The 23,417-nt window shown below is 52.8% G+C and overlaps 1 protein-coding gene and 1 long non-coding RNA gene across 2 annotated transcripts in view; one reads left to right on the top strand and one right to left on the bottom strand.

The window, feature by feature from the left end:
• Positions 1 to 23,417, top strand: part of LOC126526725 (uncharacterized) — a 246,992-nt gene that overhangs the window by 103,632 nt on the left and 119,943 nt on the right. The gene's annotated exons all lie outside the window — the stretch shown is intronic.
• On the bottom strand, positions 15,054 to 22,152 carry LOC129383647 (uncharacterized). The gene is made up of 2 exons (XR_008611510.2): positions 21,441 to 22,152; positions 15,054 to 15,395 (listed from the first exon to the last, which is right to left on the bottom strand). It is a non-coding gene; the product is annotated as an uncharacterized lncRNA (long non-coding RNA).

Genomic DNA, 23,417 nt, shown 5'->3' with positions numbered 1-23,417 from the left:
GCCCAGATGCAAATGTCGTCGGCGTATATTGAGACATGTACTGTCTGCGGTAGGTAATCCGCTAGTCCTACCAGGACGAGGTTGAACAAAATAGGGCTCAACACTCCACCCTGCGGCACACCACGGCAGATGGAATGGTCTGAAGTTGGGCCGTCTTCGGTCTGTAAGAAAAAACGCCTCTCAGTCAAATAGTCCCGAATCCATTGATACATCCGGCCACCAACTCCAACAGCCTCAAGTGAGTTTAGTATGGCCTCGTGGGCGACGTTGTCGTATGCTCCTTTTATATCCAGAAAAAGTGCCGCAGATAGGCGCTTGAGGCTTTTTTGATTTTGGACCCATGTTACGATGTCGATGACGTTGTCGATGGACGTGCGACCTCGACGAAAACCTGTCATGGCGTCCGGATAGATGTTGAATCGTTCTAGGTACCATTCCAATCGAGCAAGAATCATTCTTTCCATCACTTTGCCGACGCAGCTCGAAAGCGCAATCGGACGATATGATGAGATCTCAAGCGGAGACTTTCCAGGTTTCAGAATGGGGATCAAGCGGCTCAATTTCCATTGTTTAGGAACGGCGCCGTTCTGCCAAGATTCATTGTAGTAGTTGAGCAGCTCATCACGTGCGTCATGTCCAAGGTGGCATAGGGCAGCATACGTGATGCCATCAGGTCCTGGTGACGAAGAACGCCGGCAGGTCGCCAACGCAGCATCGAGTTCTTCGAGTGAAAATAGCACGTTCATTTCTGGTACACGTGCCTCAGGGATGTCATTCAATGCTACGTCAGTAATGATGGCCACGGACCCAGCAACCCGTGCACAGAACTCTTCAGCCACTTGAAGTTCCGAGCGGAGTTGGTAGAGGGCCAGAGCAGCGAAGGGCTTCCTTTGATGCGGAGATGAGCGAAGACCCCTAACCGTTCTCCATATGTGCGAGAGCGACTTGCGGGGATCAAGCGACTGACAGAATGCTTTCCATCTCTTATCTTCCAATTTATCCATGCGACGCTGGACTTTCTTTTGTATGCGTCGTGAAGCCCTCAGATCCAAGACGGACTTCGTGCGCCGATACCTCCTCTCCGCTTGTCGGCGTGCTGCACGCAGCCTCTCCAGTTCCATGTCCAAGTCTGTTCGCCTTGTTGACCTTGGAAGCGAGCAGATGGATGTTTTCAATGCTTCTGCGATTGCTTCTTCGATAGTGTGTGAGAGGCCTTCCTGACATGTGTCATCCATATCCTTCTGAAATTTTGACCAATCAACTGTACGCAAGGCAGTAGAGGAGCGTTGCTCAACTCCTCTAATCTTTATGTATGTTGGAATATGGTCGCTTCCATGTGTTTCTATGTCTGTAAACCATTGGACGCTCGAGGCAAAGCGCCTTGACACCAAAGTTAAATCCAAGCAGCTACTGTAGGTCGTGCCTCGCAGAAATGTAGGGCTGCCGTCATTCACGCAGCACAAATCATGGTCGGCAGCAAAGGAGGCAAGACTCCTGCCTTTGGAGTCAATTTTAGTGCTTCCCCATAGCTGGTGATGCGCGTTGAAATCACCTGTGATAACCCAGGGGCCACTGTTCATTTGTAATATTTTCTTTAGTCGTTCACCGTCAAAGTGACCCGCTGGGGATATGTAGGCTCCAATTAGTGTAAATGACACATTCTTCTTTTGGACATTTACGCAGACATATTGGTTGTCGTCATGAGGCTCTATCGCATTAGCGACATATGTTAAGTCCGTGCGGATGTAGATTATCACTTTCGTGCTCGCACCGCATGTGGACGAGACGAAAGGTTCATAACCGGACAGTCTGAGTGGAGTTGATGTATTTGGTTCGCAAATGACCAGTATGGGGAAGCGATGTGTGAAAATGAATTGGCGAAAGTCTGATATACGGGTCCTTAGACCCCTGGCATTCCATTGAAAGATCGACGCACTTTTAAGTTCAGTGCGGAAGGGGACTATTGATCGAGCCATGATGCTTAAACGATGCTAGCAAGCACTGGATTTAGTGCATCCAGTATTTGCAGAGCGCTTCGAGCTGCTGGTGTTTGCAGCTTGTTCAGTATAATGCGCATTGTATTAATTAGCGATTGCAGCATATCAGCCACCTGCCTGTCGTGGTCGCACAAATCGCCGATAGTAGACGTCGGGGGTTGTCCAGCGAAAGCTTGCTGTGTGTCTGTTGGTGAATGTTGTCGTTTCGGTAGAGCCGGCCAAGATTCGGCAGACGTGGTCTTCTCAGTGGACTTGTTCTTCGCGGTCCTGTCCACATTGTCTGGCCTGGGCGGTGGAGGAGGAGGTGGTGTTGTAGGAAGTGGCATGCGCCTTCCTTGAGAAGCCTTCCTTGAGGAGCGCCGGCGACGTGAACGTCGCTTCCTGATTTTTTCGGCGGCTTCGCGATGAGATGAATGATCTCTCGCCATCTCTTTCAAGATGGCCATTTCCTTCTTAATATGTGGGCATTTCTTCGATGAAGCTTCATGTGATCCTCCGCAGTTGGAACACTTCACTACAGTCGCGCCACATTTATCTGCAGCGTGGGGCTCTCCGCAGCGGGGGCATGCTGCCTGATTTTCGCAGACGCTGCTCACGTGTCCCAGTTTCATGCATTTGCGGCACTGAAGAGGTTTCGCAATGAAAGGCCGCACTGCATGTCTGAAGTGTCCCACCTTAACATGCGAGGGTATATATTTACCCTTGAATGCTATTTTCACGCAGCGTGAACTGCCTAGCCGCTTAACATCAACGATGACCTCATCATTGGCTGGCTTGATAAGAATCGGCAAGTCGTTATTAAGGATAGCAACGTCTACGTCGTAGATAACACCGGTGACTACGTCAGATCCCAGAGGGATGTAAGAGCGCACCTGAATGCCATCGAGGTCCGTTACGCTGCGTAGAGTGGTCAAAGCAGCCGCATGCTGGACATCAACCGCCAGAAGATTTTTTTCGGGTGTTCACTCGAATGTCCGATATTTCGTTTGGCACCAGGGCTTCCAGTGACATCGACACAGATTGCCTGTTAAGTAGCCTCATGTTGACGTTGGGAAGCAGGGGCACAAATATGATGGTATTTGCGTCCGGCCTCTGCGGCTGTCTCACTGTTTGCGTGCTTGACGATGAGGACGTCCTGGTGTTCCTTCTCTTCGCTCTGCGGCTCTGCACAAGCTGGAAGTCGTCATCGGAAGTGTCCTCACTGCTGAGAGAGTAGACATGGGTGTCCTCGCTGTCGGTGTCGCTCTGCTGACCGATCCGCTTCCTGGAGGCGGCCGCCGCTGACGCCGCCATCGCCGGCAGACGTGCGGGGTCGTCCACTTCCATTACGACCGAGCAGGGAGCGAAGACCAGCGGATGAACTTAGGTTTTCACAGAAATAAGGCGGAGCTAGAAAGAACAGCGCTGTATCAAAAGACACTTCGTCGTCTTCCTTCAAACTACAAAGATTAAGCAAACGTGTTCAAGCTACACATGCACAAAATTTTTCAACGCGTCATTGGAGGCCACAGGATCGTCTATGCAGACAATGGATGGGGGCAGGTGGTTCCAATCTGTTGTCGTTTTATTTTTTTGTGTATAATAATAAAAAGAAGAAGAAGAGGTACAACAAGAAGAAGAAATCCTTCAAGAAGCATATTCTCCGCCTGCTGAACCCGAATCTTGCCGTTGCATCTCTCCAGGTCAGAAGAGACAGAAAGAGGAAACCATATTGGTTAACGAGGTTGACTCTCCAATTGGCTACTCTGCACTCGTCGGGGATGAGAAGAGAATATATCGACAGGATCTGTCTGGCAGAAACACGAGGAAGGCTACTAACTAGCAGCTTTAAGTTTGTTTTTTCATTTGGTCCGTAGCTTCTAAAAAAGCACACACACTATAGCGGCTTTTAGGGGCAGCTCGTAGTGATGTCGACTGGCACCAGTGTGCAAGAATTCTCGTTCCTGGCAGGTGGACAGTGGTCAAGCTCGTTGTTCGTGGTGCATGCGCTTTTCTTTGCGCGTCGAAGCGAGGACAATCGCGCGGAGAAGTTGTGGGATGAGTCTCCCTGCGCCCACAAACTTTTTTGCACGTTCGGGGCTTACAATCGTTCTGACGAGGAAGGACACTACAGCGACCCGTTCTGTCGGCTATATATGGCCAGGTGAACATCGAGGATCTGCGGAACGAGGGCTTGTGTATAAGAGACGCTTTTGACGAGCTTTCTGCGTATATATCGACGCAACGATGTACCTTGTCGCCGAGTCTGAAACTGTAATCGTAGGCACGAGTATAATAGCGCCACTTCATATGCGTCAAGATACACGGTGCTTCTGCTGTGCAGTTGTCGCAGAGAGTTCGTCGTAATTTACGTTGACACACTATGCGTCCGTACATGGGTCATGCGACATGCGCCCAGTCCATCGGCGTTTGATCGTCCGCTGCATGCTTCTGTGCAGCAGCGGACTCCGCTTCTGCGAGTACGATACCCGCCGGCCTCGTGACGCGTAGGTCATTCGCTGCGCAATCGAAGGGATATCGCGTAACGATCAATCGTTCCTCTCGCCCGCGCCGCCACGTGACGCCTCCACGAACCCGTTAGTGCGAAGCGTTTTCCCCTTTCGCTGCCAATTAGCGTAGGCCGAGTTAATTATCAGTGATCACGTTATTCGGCGGCTCCGGCGTAGGGACACTCGCCGTTGAAGCGGCTTGGCACTAACGCGTCGCGGCTCCCCGCGTAGCGGAACTGGCGCGCGATGCACGAGCGCCGTAGTGTTCCTGTATGTGCTCCCGCAGTGAGCATATACAGGAACACTACGTAGTGTTCCTGTATTCCTGTATTCCGTAGTGTTCCTGTATATGCTCCTGCGGGAGCATATACAGGAACACTAGAGCGCCGGTGGGGACAGCGAACGAAGCTCCGCCGAGGGACTGTCGCCGTCTGACGCCGCGGCCTGCTCTGTGTGCACGCTGGCCTCGACGTCTCTGCATCCGAGTGGTTTCTCCGTCTCGACGTGACCGTGCGGCGACTCGAACGCGACCGTCTCTCTCGGCACGCGCCCTCTTTTCGAAAAGAACGCGACCTGGCTTGCTCGTTTGCAGCGCGCTTTGCGAGCGAGACCCGCCGTGGTAGCTTACATAGTGGCTCTGCTGTTGGTCTGTTGAGCACGAGGTCGCGGGATCGAATCTCGGCCGCATTTCGCTGGGGGCGAAATGCGAAAACACCCGTGTACTTAGGTTTAGCTGCACGTTAGCGGACCCCAGGTATAGTACAAGTTACTGGAGTCCCCCGCTTCGGCTTGGCTCATGATCAGATTAATAAGATCGTGGTTTCGGCACGTGAAACCCAAGAATTTAATTTAATTCTTTCTTTTTTTTTTGCGAGTTCAGCGTGACCTGCAGCCATATTGTGACATTACCGCCGTACCCAATTCTTTGTTGTCGTTTTGCTTTAGTCCTTGTGATACGTCAGCTTGTTCTTTTCTCTTTCCTTCTTTTCCCCTGTCGCTTGTACGTATATGTGTACGATTACGCTGCTACTACTACTACTACTACTACTACTACTACTACTACTACTACTACTACTACCACCAATAGTAGTAGTAGAAGTAGTATTCAATATCAATCAGTGAATCAAAGGTGTTTATTAAATGGCCCATTAACAACCTCGTGGATCTTAGTGCTGGCGCACTGCGCAAAACAATTCACAGGAAGAACAATGCAAGCTCACACGCACATACATACACACACGCGCGCGCACACATAAAAAGAGCATAATTTCGCGAATACAGATTTTGGCAGAGCATAAAATGTGTACACAAAGAGAATACAAAGCAAAAGTGGAGAAATCGGATAGGATTACAGAATGACGGAACACACAACAGATGGGAATTTTTGTTCACTTATTGAAATTCCTCTGCAACTCCTTTCAGGAAAATATTAAAGTTAGGCATCAACATGTCCACGCACTCTGAATGGGCGTTATATATATCGCCTGCACTCTACATAGAGGCTCATAAAAATCGGAAGGCTGGAAGGCGCGCTGTTTAGTAGATTAGTAATAATAATAATAATAATAATAATAATAATAATAATAATAATAAACTGCGCAGTCACGAGTCTGATGGAGACACGGCATCCTTCGTAGCTGTACAAACATGCATAAAGGCGTAAGCAACGAAATGCGACACCTTTCCCGAAATGCTACACCAGCTCCCGAATCGACGACGAAGCGAGATAGCGGGAACTACCGAAATGGTGGTCACAAGTCTGACCACGTACGCGCACAACGCGTACAAATTCTGCGCTTGTTTGAAAGCAACGGCGTACAGACCACGTCAAAATCGTTCCAGCCATTGTCAGGCGGTATTTTCACTGCGCTCGATGTAATCACCTTCCTCTTTCTGAGCTGCGCTACAAGTCTAAAAAAGTAATCACATACCGACTCGCCCAAACTGCCACGCTTTTGTAACCGATAACTTCACCAGTCACGATCTCGGATTGGGAACGTATATGGCACGATAGCGTTTTTCTGCTGATGCATGCTTTTCTAGAAAAGCGGGAACTTATCATGCCGGCAATGGTGCGACGTGCCTATACCGTATACACAGGCATAGAGTTTCATACAATAATTACTAGAGGGAATTCTGGCGCTACGATCGTTCAGCCACCATGGGAATGACGGCAAGTACATGGATTTGTCTGATCTTCGTGCTTGTGAATGCAAACGTTCTTGTGCCTTTTTTTTTTTTTACGTTTTGTCTGTCTTCGTTGTCCTAAATTTCAAAGCGATCTATACAATTCTATGTGCAGAATAATACCATGTTAACACGCGCAATCGCCACTAATCGCAGCGGCTGAACTTGTGGAGGTGACCGAATTAAAGCGCGCCAAGCGTCTCGACACGCCGGCTTGCCCGCAAGAAATTCGCGAGCGCGTTCTTTGCCGCTCGTCGATGCGCGCGTGCGCGGCGTGGTTTCAACATCGGGCTTCTGTGCTATAGAGGTCGTCTGTTCGAATCCTGTCGTCGGACACCTTCAATACCGTTTATTTAATTACTCATTACGGAGTGCTTTGTTGAAATTGACAAATTTACAAAGTCGCGGAGCCGTTTGGGCTAGCCAGAAGAACGAAGTTTAGGCAAAGCCACGTATATACTTGCCATAATTCCCGTGCTGGCTCAACCATTGCAGCTCCCGTAGAAACTGGTGCCAGAGTTTCCTACAGTAATTACAAATTACTGCATGGAACTCTATCATACACAAAAAAGAAGCTCAAAAGGAAGCTCGAGTTCGACGAGTGCCTGAGGCGACGTCAGTTCGACAACGGCGGCACGTCAGACAGCTATGACAAACGACTCGGTGCATTGTCCCGGACTATCCGCAACAGGGACTTTTCCTTTAGAAGATTTAAAAATGCAATCTAGTCTTTATAGACGGCTGCTTAAAGCCGTGCCTCTCGATGCTTCTTTTCGGCGATCTTCGTCGCGAGCGGACGCGAGGTCGTTCTCGGGCGCGCGCAATCGATCTGCGGCGCGCGCGTCAGCGTCGCTTCGATGCTTCTCGGCCTTTTCCATCGCCGCCGTCACTCGCTGACGTCGAAGCAGAGAGAATGTCGGCCACTGGGCCGCAGCGTAGTTCCCCGAAGTCTCTGCAACGGGTCGAGGCGCGCGCATCCTTTATCGACTCGGCCGCAAACGCAGTCGCTCGCTCAGCGCGCGGACGCGCGAGCGAAGCTGGGAGGCACGCAGAAAGGGCCTTTAATCGAATGTCTCTCCACGCATCGCGGTGTTTGAGCTCTCTCTTTTTCTCTATAAGACCATCCGGCACGAATCGAAAAACGGAGCGTGCGAAAATGAAACGGGACCCAGATATCTCGATCGTATTCCCTCGCTCCTTTTTTGCATAACGTTACCGTTTTACCGATACCTATTTCCTCTAGCCACGCATGCTCAGTTCACGGCAGGTGGTATAGCGACATTTATTTGCCAAATGATTATTTTATTAGTGGACGGCAAACTGCTCTTACGAAATACGGCATCAGAGTACCCATTTTAGTTCGCTCGTTGAAGGTTATACGGCGCGCTTTGCGGTGGTGTGCTGCTACGCAACATCACACTTTGGAGTAATTACGCGCACGAACGATTTAATTTCCGTTTGCGTTTCTGTGCATTCACGCGTCTATCGGGCACCGTGTCGACACTAAAGAGAAAAAAAAAAAAACATCGGCCAGCCCACTTGCTATAGAATCTTATCTCGCACCCTTTCATACCCGGTCGCGCCAGCAGCAAACACGGAAAGGCAGCGGGGCAGTCTGGACGCGTACATGCCGTTCGACGTTCCTTTTGCATCCTGCTGTTTTTCACACAGATGTCTATAAGAGCATCGACTTGCCGTAAGGTTCTCTTCCGCGGGGCGTTGCATAATCGCACTGACCGATTCGTTGCAATGTGCCGCCTTCGCAGGCCCATGCCGGTAAAATGCCATAGCGCTCGGCCGTGCTCCGTCGATTCAATGCGTTCCGCTTTCTTACAGCCTCGTGCGAGTGACCGCGTTCTTTCCACAGAGCTTCTTGCGCATGCTCGTACTTGCTGTCGCTGCGGCTTCACTTGTCTTACCGTTATGCCTTGCCTTCCTCCTTACTTGCGATAACATGCTATACTCAGCGACCTCGCTCGTTCGCGAAGCGTCTCATCAGTCGTATGTGCCTCCGAGATGCGCAATAACGCATAATTTGCCGCATGAAAGTTGCACTTGGTGTTTGCATTGCTTCGGTGTCGTATTGCCTGTAAATTATTGTGCCCTCAGTGTGTCCAATCCCTCAAAAAAGCAAGGACGCTCAGAAACCCACGAAGCCTCGGCAGCGGCGGCCGTCAATCCCTTAGCGCGTGCTGTAATTGTATACAGGTGGCGCCACAACACAGCAAGCACGGAGGCTACGCTGTCTTTTGCTGACACAAGTTTCGTCAACTCGTGCGCGTAGCGAGAGTGCCAACAGCTGGCCACAAACGTTTATGGGACAGGGGACTCCCGACAAGGCTCGATTCCCGCGAAGCGTGGAGACACACAACATCGGATTCAAGTTTGTTATCAGTATGGTGACCTGCTGAGTAATATTAACAAGATCGCAGAACGAACGATGAAACGAGAAAACTTTCAAGATACAAGAAGACGGCGGTGTGGATTAGGGACCAAGCGGGGGTAGCCCATAGGCTAGTTCGCATTCATTGGAAACAATGAAGCTGGGCGGGACACCACCAGCGAACTTGGTGGTGCGACGAAATCGGGAAATTCGGAAGAAATATATAGATGAGGTCAGATAGCGCACGACAGGAGTCACTATAGAGTTCGCTCGGGGAGGCCTTGCATAGGATATACATTAGGATGATGATGACGATGATGACAGCACTCTATTAAGTTACAAGTGCGCCCCATTAAGCACAAGGAAGTGCACATTTCCTGTGGAACCATTGTGCTTTAAACTTTTCCGACTGACTGTATCTCAGTGACACTGTGTGCAAGACCGACACAGTTCGGCACAAATATCTCCTGTCGCTATTTTATAACAGAAGCCTATAGTTGTTTTTGTTTTGTACCGTTGTAATCCAGCGTGCCGCTCTAAAGAAAAGCCGCGGTCTCTCTCCGTGACGGTGGGGATCCCTCGATCCAGCGTCTCGTCTCAAAAAGAACGGACGCCGTTGCAGCGTTGCGAAAGGGAAGCGGCGAGCGAGCGTGGCGCCGTTGTTTTTCAACAATGGAGAGGATCGCCATGAACCGGGACTCGTCCGGCCCGAGTCGGTCCGGACCAGCGCGCGCTGTGAAGCGGTCCCGCCGAGCGCGTGGTGCACAGACCTCCGCCGTTGCGCGTACAATGCTCGAGGCGAAAACCCGAAGCATGGGACCAAGGAAAGGGCCGAACCATGCGCCACAAGTGCGTCGGCTTTCTTTTATCCGGACCACGGGCACAACGGTCGTGCAGCTTTCAAATCGGAGTCCGGTGCGGGGGATTTGAGAGGCGTCTTCGCCGGGAAGGCTTTGCTCGTCGGGTCGCGCAAGAGGAGGGGATTGAAGCTCCTTTCTCGGAGTTTTGTGTCGTTCTTCTTCTGCGGCCCCGGGGTGGCGCAAGACATCCAATCTTCGTGCTCCGAGGATTAGCGGCCGTTCGACGTTACGCATTTCGCCACGCGCATTCTTTCGCTCGCTCTCACTGCGTCACAGCGGAGCTGCGCCAGCCGGCGTGCTTTGAGCGCAGTACTTGACGCAGCGAGCCTTGGCGACAGAATTCGTCACACGAGGCTTCCTTCGCGCCGTTTCGACAGGCGCGGGCATTGCCGCAGTGGCCGGAGCCTCGCGACTGTATAAAGCAACCACCGCCGGTACTTTCTCGTTTCGCGCCAAACGGCAGCTTAAATCCACTGGCAAGACGGCGAAGGGGTCTGTAAGCTTCCCCCGCCAATTTCGTTCGGAGGTGTCGCAGGAGGCACGTTCGTCGTCTACTTCGCGGCGCTAGGTCGTTCACAGTTCGCCCGCCTGCTTCGCACTCTTCTATCCGTTCGCGCCCGTTCCGTTTTGCTCGTCTCGATTCCGAGGGACCGGCAGCGCCCGCCTACGCAGGCGACCTCGCTACTGTGCTCGCTATCTGTCGGCCATTGTGGCACGCGCCCATTGTCGCCGCCCGTACGTCATCGGAGCGCGCGGCTTTTCTGCGGCGAGAGATACCGCATCTCGTAACGCGAAACGACCAAAGGGAGATTGCCAATAAAAACGGGGGCGGGGCGGGAATGAGACCTCGCCCTTGACGACAATGGTTATACGCGCGGCCCGCGCTGCAATCCCATCGCCGGGGGAGAATAGGAAGCCCCCCCGGCACTTTGTCCCACAAGTTCCGTGCAGCGCGCCACGGAGGCTGCAGCGGATCAGTGGCTGTGGCGTCCTCTTCCTGAAGGTCGCTCGTTCCATTGCCTGTTGGCGGCGGCGGCATTTTGATGGAAGCGAGGAACAAAAACGTTTGTGCACGCGAAAGAGCCCCAAGTTGTCAGAATTATTCCGAAGCCCCGCACAAGGGCAGTTTCGGGACGTTAAACCCTACATTGTTTTTTTTTTTTCGTGCAGCTCGTAAGAGGGCAGAGGAAATATAACACTGGGTTTAGTAAGGCAACGGCACTAACGTGTAAACTGCAAAAACGCGCAGTTGGCGCAGGAGGTACTGATCGCACAGATTGCGAAACTGTAGCGCAAGGCCAGTGCAAGTCATCTTCGGGAGTGCCTCTAGTTTTGATATTCTTCGCTCGTTTCTGATTGCCCCGGATTTCTGGACGCGTGTCGCCGATCTCGGGCGCTAACCGATTGCTACTGGCGCTCTGACGTTTCAAAGCTGCGGTGCTGGGCCCCGTGTTTTAATTTTGCGCATGTCTTGCTCCCTAGCGTCCACGTTGTCTGTAGTCGTATGCGTCTGAGCACTAGAGCGCGGATGCATGCGAATGCGCTCTACCCTGCACCCATTTATAGCGACAGTACAGCGACGGTACGTGTCCGCGGTGTGGAGAGGGAGTCTCGTGCCTCCACCACCACGGTCAGGCTACAATACGCGCGGTCGTGCGTCGCCATTGTGCAGCCCCAGAGGCCACGCCGGTGGAGGGAGGGCAGGAAGTTCTTGCCGCCGTTTGCGTGTCCCGCTGGCGACAACGCCGCCGCACCCTTTCCCCCGCTTTTGTTGCGGGTCCGCTTTTCGTCCGACGCTGCTGCTGCAGCACGGGCGCTGTCCTCTGTGCGTGGCCATCTCGCTCGCTACCATCGGTCGGGCAAGGCCGCGCTGCTGACCGCCACTGCCGCTTGACGGGGGCGTTGACGCTCGCGAAGGAGCCGGGACTGAGTGCAGGTCGCGGCTGTGTGCAGCTCAGCGGTCTTGCCCGTATTATTAGTCTAAGGAAGTGGAACACACCGCAGTTCTCCAATCGGCGCCTGTATGCCATGGAGCGGCATGTGAGATTACAATCACCTGGTTATAACCGACGGGAAGAAACGCTACCGTGCCGCCTGCGAGTAGGAGATTCTTTCACAAGCGCCTACTCATTCCTAATTGGAATGGCGGAGACTCCCAATCGTAGCACGTGTAATGTCGAAGAAACGACCAAACATCTCCTGTGTGACTGCCTCACATACGAAGACGAGTGCCTTTCGGACAGCTTTGGGGCACTCAGACCACCGTCCTTTCACAGAGGACAACATTTTGGGCCCGTCGCCTCGTGCGTCTGCAATGTGCAAGGCCACAAAGGCGCTGGTGCGTTTCTTGAAATGACCACCTGTGAGCGGCTCAGCGGTGAACGCTTGCGTGTTTAACAGGGGACACTGTGAACTTATTCCTTCTCCTCTTTCAAGCCCCCTTCCCCAGTGCAGGGTAGCCTACCGGGCTCACCTTAGTTAAGCTCTCTGCCTTTCTCGTATGACCTCTCGCTCTCTTGCGACGACACGCAACACACACTGACTTTGCTTCCCTACGTGTCTCGGCGCGAATCAGAGTGCCTTGCCATTCGCATACACTTCTCCTGCCACCTGCATGTAGATGGACATGTTGGTTATTCCGTCTTTTTCCTAAGAGGTCATGATGTGGTCCTCTTCCCCTCTCGACTTTTCACAACCAATAGGATTACAGGCGTCTTTCTTGTTTTCTCTCTTCCCTTCCTGAATTTCGAACTGCTCGTTCGCGCTGGCTGCACCAGTGCAGGCTTCCGTTGCCGCCACGCCAAGACGCGAATGCCGTTGCAGCACACCGCGAACCGCGTGGTTCTGCCGCGACCCAGTTTTCACGGACGCCACCGCTGCGAGCCGCCGCGATTTGATGCGGTCGGTCCCTGTCCCCCGTTGGTCTGTTCGATTCCACGAGTTGATTCTCACGCGGCGTTCGATCGCCACCGTCGCAGAGTGATCGGTCGACTCAACGACCGTTGCCGTGTGCATTTTCGACGACAGCGGCGGCAGATAAACTGCTGCCACAACCTTGCAGCGCCCCTCAGTCCCGCTGGGACATCGCGCTCTCGCGTCGTCGAAGCGGGTCAGCGACGTGCTTTATCCCTCGGGGCCCATCGTGTCGCGCGGCGCTCCGTTACGCACGTCCGGCCACCTTGAGGGGCCGCTGGTGCGTCCTCTCCCCCGCTTGCCGCCTGTCCTTGTTTTGGCGGGACCTCTACCGCCGAAACGTAATTCTCAGACCGCGCCTCAACACTACATATATATATATATATATATATATATATATATATATATATATATATATATATATATATATATATATATATATATATATATATATATATATATATATATGGTGCTTGTTTCTGAGTGGAAGGGGCTCTCACGTTCCCGAATGCTGCGTGTCTTCTCGACAGTAGCAACAAATGGACGCACCGTTGTATGCCCCGATGCAGTGAAGTGAAAACCTTGATGTCTGCATTTCGCGACAACCGCACCGTGGCGGGATGTCGTGCATGGTGGACGTGTGCGGCAGTGTTAGGTCGTAGTTTTGTTCACCACTGTTGGGCCCGCGGTTGTTCCTCGAGTCTCTTGCAGGCACAGCGCGCGAACGCACTGCTACGTGCGTACAGCGGCTCCGTGCATGTGTCGGCGATTAACGTTTCGGCTGCAATCAGCGGAGGTTTTGCGGCGGGAACTTGATATATGTGACCGCAGCGCAGGGCGTCACACGCAGAATTCTCTTTTTCACGACCGCGTGACCTTAGCCGAGTGACCCCTCGCCTGATGAACGCCAGTGTATCGCCCAGTGGTTATATTTGAACGACGTAAGTCGCGCGGGAAACGTCGCGTCACTTCGTGTCACGTAAGGAAATCACTGGCAGTTGTAGACGTTTCAGCACACGATAGAATTCATGAAATAAGGCACGCAAGAATCAGCGAGAAATTGTTCGTCGCGGGTTTATGGGGTCACGTGGAGAATATTTCCGCCAGCAGAAACCGAGGAAGACCAGCCGCTGAGTTCGGGACGTCCTACACGCTCCTCTTCGTCTCGGTGTGACGTTGGCAGCGACCCCCGGGGTATACCTGGCCTCGAGGAACATGCGCGCGTGCTACTTCCAGCGGCAGCTGTGAAGAAATGTCTCTCTCCTCTCGTTATCTCACCCATTCTCTCTCCCTTCCTGTGTGTGTGCGTGCGGCGGGCGCAGACGCGGCAAGAAGTTATCGCGCGCGGTCTTTTCTCGTCCCCGGGAGAGCGCGCCTGTGGACAAATGGTTTCCCTGTTCCCGTTGCGACGAACGCCGAGCGGACGCGTCCAAGCTGCGAGAGGGACCTTGACGTGTCGATGCGCCTCGCGGAACGCTGCTCTACGCGCTTTCGAATGCGTTTTGAGGCGCCGTGATCTCTGTCCCGCCAGGCGATGACTGTCCGGGCCGGTTCCGCGGGCGGCCCGCGAGCGATCGTCCGTCCAGAAGCGGGCGAAAGCGAACGCGTCCTTCGGCCGCCGTCTTGGCTTTCGTCTGCCCGTGCGCTCGCCGTCGACCTTCAGGCGTCACGTGGGCGGCCGCGCGACATCTGGAACGTCGTCGGGCGGTGACCGTGGCGTCCGTTGCGCCGTATCGCTCTGTGCAGAGGCGTGTAGCCCAGAGTAAAAGGCGGTGGGCCACGACATCACCACCACTCTGTGCGCCGTCCACGCAGGACAGCGATGGATTGCGTGTCTTGATCTGACACGTTAGGTGCGCTGTAAGAGCGACGAAATTGGGACGTCTGGATCTATAGCCTAGGCGCGCTTCGGATCTTGCGACGTCCTGGCAATTCTAACCCCGAATTGTATTAAGTCGCTTATCATTAGCGGTGTCTAGAATGACAATTTGCTTGCGTAAGCAAACGTTGCCGCAGAGGCGGCTTGCTACCGCTACCGCTAGTGGAGTTTTCGCCTATTGCACCGGACTGGACGTCCCGGACATTGATGGCAGTGCCAACTAGCACCAGTTTTTAATGTACGACTTGTCAGTAGACGAGCTCACCCAACCTCACACGAACGTTGCCAAGTGGAATTATTGGGCGTGTCAACCGACCTCTTGCAACCGGGTTAGCACAAGTCGTCTCGAAGGTGGCTCGACCCGATCCGCCAGTGTTTATTCGAACCCGACAAGATGTCTCTACCCGACTCTACCGTGTTCGCGTGAATACGGTAGGTTCGGCTCGCTCGCTTGACGCGTCTCCGCCAAGCAGTGCAGTGGCAACGCGGTCTTGTTTCCTCCGCGTGAGTCTCCGTTGCGTGCTGGCCGTTGCCTCGCGTTGCTGCCCACGCGACGGGGGCGCCGCGCGTCCGTTCTCGCCCGCTTCCGCCTCTCTCTCAGGCGCGTCCTCGCCAAGGTCGACCTGTCGCGCCAGCGCCCTCCACTCCTCGCCCGTGCTCGGCGACCGCTCTCGGCCCGCAGGGGCGCTGTAACGAGGAATGCGGAGTGTAGGAACTGCAGCTGTACTACGGCAGCTACGCGGTACAGTAAATCATGCGACTGGTAAATGGCGCCACATCACCAAGCCCCGATCAACTCTGTATAGTCATGTGGCGCCATTTGTTAGGTGGAAATTGACGCGCTTTCCCGGCTCTTGCCGTCCCTTTAGGCCTAGTATGTAGCGTCAGAACAACCGATCTGAATAACGACAGAACAGCGCTTGTACTTCGTACTCGGCGGGAGATTCGACTAAGCGATGGCAGATTTTATCATTTATTTCTCGCGGAATCGCCGGACAACCAGTAAAATGGGCGCATTAGGATCGAAGTGGGCAGCCTGGGCAAGGCCGCCTTCCTGCGAAGTCACGGTAACCGACGAAAGCCATCCCTATACCGGAGCCCGGTAAGTTCCGCGCATCTGCAGTCGTGGCAGCCGATATCGGTAACGGTTGCGGCAAGACGGTAACGCTATGTTAAAAGAGGGCTCTCTTACCGTCCGACGGGGACGCATGGTGAGCCAGCAAGCGCGCTGTCAACGAAAGACGGGCGCCAACACGAGCCCGAAGTTTCGGCGCCTCCTTTCCGGGACGCCGTCGACTGTGACCGCTTTAATAAAGTATTTGGCGGAAGGTGCGCTCTGAAGGTTCGGACGACACGCGCAACTTTGCAAAAGGCGGAGAACGTACACACCGTTAAAGCGGCCCAAAGGCGAGATTATTGCATCGAAATCCGTTACGGACTTCTTGGCGTAAATGCGGAAGTTTACGGCGAGAAAGTGACAGCAAACGAGTTAACAGCCTTTTCTCGTCAACTAAATGAAAATGGAGCTCTCGAAAAAAAGTTTAATATTTTGCTCGTTTAAACTGACCGCGTGTATCCTTTCAATTTGTCCAACGTGTAGCAAGCTTTTTTTTTTATTCAAAACTGTGGCAACAGCTTTTCGTATACACTGTAAACCCACCACAAATGTAGTCCATTCATGTATACGTGGTCTTCATTAAGCAAATAAAAGAAACTATACATTTCCCCTGCAAAGCAGGCTTCGCTGCATCGTCGCGGCTTCTCTTATTTCCGCATCTTTCTTCTTGCGGCGGACGCTATAGTCAATGCACGCAACCCGTCTGAGAAAAAGTCCGGGCGTTCTATTTGTCAAGGATGACGTCACACCGCTAGTTGTCGCCCCTTCGCTGCTCTTACGGTATTGCGCGCCCGGCTGCTTGCGGGGCCGCGGAGCTCCGCTGGAACGGCGCGTAGCTGACTGGAAGTCGTCACGCAACCGCGCACTATCGCAGCCGTGGCCTCCGAGATTGCACCGGCTCCGACGCGATCTCGGAGCCCACTTCAAATTTTGCGCGTTGCAGTATTTTCGCGCCAGCTCGCTCCCTTGACCTGGCGGCGAGTTCGTTTCGCTCCATTTGTTCTTTAAGATGTTATCCCTGCTCGTTCGATCAGAAAAGCAGGCGTCGGGCACTTTGTGTCTGTACATCTCGGGTATACACTCCGTGAATTCTAACTGGTTGCTTTGCTCGCACGTTTTCTTCGGCTGCCTCGGCCCTTATCCCAGTAACGCCTGTTTTCAAACACGTGCGTAATGCCCGAATAAACAGCGGCCGCTGCATATGGCGGCAATGTGGCAACCTTGAACAGAAGGCTGTCGGGAGCGTTAAAGAATTACTCGCTTGGCTTCGCTCGCGCAGCCTGTTGCTGATTGCCGGCATTTTCTTCAGCGCCAATGTGTGCCACGGACTTTCCAGGGCGCGCAAGAAACAGTCGTGAGCATTTGCTTCCGCGCCGCCCCAGACGCCGAATGGCTCAGTGTGAACGCGCCATTAGAGGGCCGGGCCTCCACAATGACGTGCCTGCTTAATTCAGATTGGTAGTAATAATAACAATGGTGAGCGCGAAAAATACGAGGACAGCGAAAGTGCGCAGGACTACTCACTGCTGTGTCGTATATTCCTAGACTCTCTATTCTTTTCTGTATTCCGTTTACGGTTCTTCGTTTCTGACTCAGTGTTTGCTTGTCTTGTGTATGAGTTAAGCTTTGAAATTTGCAGATGTCCTGTTTGGCCCTGCGCGCTCGTCGTCCGTGTATTTCCCGCGATGTGGTTTTTCGCTATTTCTTGCGAACCAGCTTGCAGACGAAACGCTGTTCTGTGCTGACTAGAGGGCTTGAAGGCCAACAGTCGATATTACTCTAGAAAAGTACGGCAGGATTCGGGATGGCACGGAGGCATATAATGTTTATTTCTATTGTACTTTTAAGAATGCCGTCCTGGGGAAAAAGGAAAGAAAGGGGAAATCAATAGAGGTGCTAGTACTCGCTGTCCTCCGCCAGCCGGTGCTCTGCAGTGTTTCCGTCGAGTGAAAAGCCTGGCTTCGAATGGCACGTCCTCGTTTGCGCGACACGTGTGCGGAGACCATCTCCGTTCGGGCGCAGTGTATTTTGCGCGCTAATGAACAAACAGCGACATTCAAGCGTGACTAGGCGGAATGTGTTGCTAGCGCATTCCAACAAAGCGGTGCGGAACAATGGAGTCGCAGTGTTTGCGTTTGTCCCTCGCGCCCATTGTGGAGACGTCGCGCCGCAGCTCGCCGTGACGACGGCGGTGACGTGCGAAGCCTCGCGTACGGAGCGGACGTACGCCCGTATTGCGTGCTTGGCTGCCGTCGCTCGCGGCTCGACGCCTCGTTGTTACGCGCACGATCCAGTAATTTGCTGACGTGCCAGCACTCGCGCGTCGGATGCGTAATCGCCCAAAGGCGGTCATTTTGAGCAGCCGCTGGCCACGAATAGTTTCGACCTCCCCCGAAGGCATCCGCAAACGGCTGACGTGCGGTAGCCTTGACACGACGCGAGGCCACCTCGCGTACGCTCCCACCGGCGCTCTCTTTGCCCAGGCAACGGCGGCCCGCTCGCCCTTTCGGAGAGGAGCAGTCGCAGCGTCGGTTTCGCGCGGGCAGCGTTTCGTACCCGGGGCACGCGCCGTCGGTGGCTGCCCCGCTGGTGCAACCCGTCATTCGCGCGCAATTGCTGGACACGCGCCGCTGTTTGGCGTGATTCGTGACCTCGGTGGTGCTGACGCTTTCTTCCGGTGGCTGTTCGGCCTGTCCTAAACTTCGTGCGCGGCCTGCCCGTGCCCGGCCGATTCGGCACCCGTGACCTTGGGCTCGCCGGCCTTGCCAATGTGCGACTCTCACCGAGGAGCTGTAGTTCGCTGTCTGCGGCCATAAAACGGGCGCCGGTTACCGTGTCGCTGCTATTTCGACTGTGCTCCGGGGGCCTTGACACCCCTTCGCTTCCGGCGCGCCGTGGGCTTCGCCTTTGTTACCTTAATTGCACCCGTGGCGGGCACAGGGTGTGTTTTGGGTGCGCGTTATCCACAGTTGTCCGATTATCTCTGTTTGCCGTGTTGCGTTTGCGTATACTAACGACGCCAAGCTGCAGTTTCTCCTTTAAGATTGACCGTCTTATCGGGGTCTCACTGCGGCGGTTAAACACAATGCACGGAAAAATAAAGGCCGTAGCAGTTTTGCATGGTGCAAACCTGGAATTCCGTTTCTTTCTTTCTTTCTTTCTTTCTTTCTTTCTTTCTTTCTTTCTTTCTTTCTTTCTTTCTTTCTTTCCTTCTTTTTTTTTTTTCGTAAGTGAAACTCTTGCGACCATCCGACGAATGTCTGCCCTTGCGACTTATTAGCCGGACGGACTGCAAGAAGCTGGTCATATACTACTTATTGCAATCGGTACAGTAACTTGTACGAAACGCTTCTTCTGCGCTGTGGAGTGCAGACTTTATCAATGCCGAGATACGCAATAATGGACTAACCACCTGACGTCAAAGGGAAGCACGACGTGGCTGGCGACCAAAGCTTCATGACCAGTACTATATGCTTACACACCGAGAACGTAAAAGAGGAAGACGGACTTCCGCAGCTGTCGCCACATGTCGCTTTCACTGAGAGTCTGTTCCAATGACGCATCTTGCCAGCGCGCCACCCGATCCCGCGTGATATCGCCGCTGCCTTTGAGCTAATCATCTTCATCATCATCATTTGTGGCGTACACGCAACAACTGTCAAGCAGCTGGTCGGAAAGTGGCCGTGGCTTGCTTGTCGCCTGCAAACGAAGCTTTCCCCGACACGTGGCGGCAGGCTGAGGGCTAAGAACACGACATCGAGCGCGCGGGGTGAAGTATGCACATGCTTATCGTGCGATTAGCCTTTCCTTGCTACGTGACGTCTGCGCGCGTGGTGGGTGATCGTCTGCTTCTGACTCTCCTGCTCGGTGTCTGCTCCTGCATCGCGATCACGTTCGGCAGTAGGCGACGTCTGTATGTGAAAGTGGGTGAGTGCAGTTGTAGTTGCAGAACAAGCGAAGGAACCACGTTGGCGATGCCCACTGTGAGGCAATGCTGCTCTGCCAGTTGAGTTCAGCGTCGAAGTGATCGACGTAGTCTGCTGTGAATTTTGCGTGCCTCGTGTGCGCGCAGCGAGTTTGATCATTTTACTCCTGCTGACCGTTTGAGGTGCGCTGTCTCGCTAACTATTGCTGGTAGGTCTTGACGCTTTTGTCGTCTTAATTGCTTTATGTAAGCTACCTACTTGCTCAAAGCTACGACATGAGCGGCGTTGTTTCTGTTGCCTTCTTTGTGTTGCCGTCATTATAATTCCCACTACCAGAAAGCTGAATATTGACACGTGTACTTGTTTTATCCTTTTTCTGGGGACCGCATTCGACCCGCTAACAACTTTAATGTTATCGTTCAGCGCAAGACGCGCCTGCATGGTTTGGCACTTACGCGAGTGTTATCGTTTTGATTCCGTCTGTTGCCTATGTTCTCGCCGAACTTTGGGTAATTAGATTGTATGCGCCATGCGAACTGTGTAATACTTTCTGGTAAGTATGCGAGCACCAATGCTTGCACTGGAACCTTCGACGAGTCATGGGGACGTATTCCGAAACGACACACTTCAATGACAGTATCTGCGATAGTATTGCCGTCAGGCGCGCGCTGATATAGGCTGCATGGTTGAGCAAAATGGGATGACGTAGCGCTCAACCACCCAATCAGCCCATCCAGTTTTGCTAAAACAGCCAATCTGTACGTGCCAATGGCAAAGGCATGGACAAGGCGATAGTATCGCGGAAAGTGATCGTTTCAGAGTGAGGCCCATGCACAAACGTAGACGCGGGCTTGACCCGTAGATTAGATTTCGATGAAAGTAAGTAAGTAAAGTAAGTAAGTAAGTACTTTATTTTCCATAAATAACATACATCTGAATATAGGCATGTCTTGAGAAAAAAAGATGACTAAGTCCTAAAATCCATTCTATGGCGGCAGCAGGGAGAACAACAGTGCAAGAGGAATGGTAAGAATAAAGCAGAATAGAAAGAATAAAAATAGCGCAAACTAAACGAACACACAAGAAAATGATAAACCATAGCAAGTTACTTAGCTTACATGCTATCACGAAATCAGGGGTATGGAGAAAAAAATACGGCATTCAGATTAGTCATGTGCACTATAATAACAGATGATGCAGCAAAACTAATATCGTGATCAGCAAGTACAGAGTATTTACTAATAAGCATAAAACCAGCGCTAGCAGCAATAATAATTATGCAGACTAGTTAAGGAAGACTGTAACACATCGATATCATCAGCGATCAGTGTGTTGAGTAGGACAGGCAGCGTATAAGGAATCATTTGCTTTCCAGAATTAGTGCGTGGTTGCGGTATACATGCCAGTATTCTGGAGATCGTGTTTGACAATGGTGTACGCTATTATGTTTTAGGTTAGCTCGCCGCTATCATAGTTCCGAATGTTACTTGCTTTGCTGGGCGCAGGTTCGCCCAGTAAACAGTCTCGTGAGCTGTGCTCTGACGGTGTGGTTGTTCACCGTCACTATACAGCGTGAAGCTGTTACGTTGTTATTCCAGCTCGCTGTTCTTCGGTAGATTCTTCTGTGCACTTTGCTTTTGCGTTCTGCAAGCGTCGCGTGGAGGAAGGTGCGTTGAAAGCGCTGCTTACAAGGGGAGCGTTCATTCTTCTGGCGTGTGCTGTCGACCAATCCTAGTGCATATCTCAGCGGTTCATCGTGCCTGTCTTTGTGGAGCAAAAGGGCTACAGCGCGAGCGAATAGGCGCTCCTGTTAGCGAACTGCGAGCCCCCCCTCCACTTCTTTTTTTGTTCTACCCCTTTGTTTTGTTTCCATCTCCCGCTTTCTGGGTTTTGCGTTGGCACCGGCTCGAAGTGGACGACGTGCCCACCCGGCGCTGTGGCGGCGCCTCGGTTGAGGACAGCGGCTGCCGTCGGTGAAAGCAGCGCAGCAGCGGCCGCCGTTCGAGGCCAGTGCGCGCAGCTGCGGGCGCCGTTCTCGGCTTTGTTCTCGCCCGGCGGTGCTTTTCAGCGTGGCCCGTCCAGCGTGTCCGTTGCAGCCGCCGGCGATGCGATTGCGCCAGCTGCAGCGACGCCGGCCGTGTATGCGCGACGATCGCGGCTTCTACGCCCTGACGTCTGCCAACTCCGGGCTGCGCTCGTGAAAGTTTATTGCGAGGACAGTGTAGTCGGCCGGAGGAACATTTCTCTAGACAACTGTGATCTATAGCCAACTACCTAGACTTCTTATCGTAGAGATGGGCAAGACGGCTTACTTCCAGTGAGCGGCTTGGAACGCCTCAGCTCACTGAAATGTACGGGTTCACTGAAGTGTGTGTTACGTATAGTCTTGATACTTGCCTATGAAAAAAAAAATTATGCGTGCATTAGTGGCATTGTGACTAAACTGGGCGAGTGTTGTAATACTTACTTTAAAAGCGCCAAGTTGTATTATTAGCGAACCTTCATTTTCTGATATTGGCGATAACATGCCTCTGATGCTGTAACTGAGTGGGTGGCTTTCCGAGTTGCCACGCCCGTCTCTCCGTGCTGGTGAAAGTGCGGCGCCGGCTAAACGGCAGCGCGCCAGCGAACGTTCGGAAAGCGCTTGCGGCGACCTGTGAGCGGAGCTGCGTCAGAGCGACGGCAGAGGACGGAACGGCAGTCGAGTCCGAGCTGTGACTGGAACTCCGGCGGACGTGGTCCGACGTTTGGGACGTGGAGAAAGAGCGAGAGCCGGCTCAGACGGCACGGCGTCCTCACTATAACAGAACCGCCGCTCGCTTTTACTGAACCGTGGATCACTCATCCTTTCAAAGAGATCGGCTCGAAAGATCCGCCTCGCTCCCGATCTGTGCAGCTATACTCTGTGCCGGGCTAAGGGCGAAGTACGTCGGGGCAGGTCTGCTTGTATACCCTACAGAGGTCCACCCCCGTGCATCTTAAGTAATCGAGTAAGGCCGCCTCAAAACTAAATTAACAGTCACGACAAGGGCCCAATATAATACCCTCCGACAAACGTTAGCCGTCGAAATGGGCAAGAGTGTCACCGAAACACTGTACATCTTCCATCTATTGATGCCAGTAACATGGCACATCTGTTATGTCGGCTCCTGCTCGCGACATAGCTCACAGTTTGGCTGGCCTAGGTTAGAAGGAGACCCCAGCCAATCGGCACCTCAAGAGCAGACGACATGACCACTTGCACAATTACACCCGCACGCGCTGACGGCAGGCCTGTGTTGAGATTCGGAAAACCGGCGGCGCCGGATGCTCATTCCGCCATGCATGGCGGGGGTACAGACACTGGAAAATGAAAGTATTAGCGACAATTAACAAAACTCGTAAAGGAGACCGCAGAAGGAGCTTTCTCCACTTGAGTGACGACGCTAAAACGCGAAATTTCTCCCGGGAATCCTGTTATAGAGCAATTAAAGTGCCTATAAAGGTTGCCTACAATGCCTGTAAATGCCTGCGCAGTCGTTCCCCACCTGCGACAAATTGCTTTTTCACCCATTTTCATTTCCATTAATTTATAATTTCTTTAATTCAGTTAGCAAGTACAAATAATTTCCCCCTTGTCCTTCGTGTCTTTCTTTGCTAGCGTCTTATGATTTAAAGATTAAAAGG

Source organism: Dermacentor andersoni, chromosome 8 (assembly GCF_023375885.2).
Source record: "Dermacentor andersoni chromosome 8, qqDerAnde1_hic_scaffold, whole genome shotgun sequence".
Classification (NCBI taxonomy): Eukaryota; Metazoa; Arthropoda; class Arachnida; order Ixodida; family Ixodidae; genus Dermacentor; species Dermacentor andersoni.
This window is presented reverse-complemented; position numbering and strand designations above follow the sequence as displayed.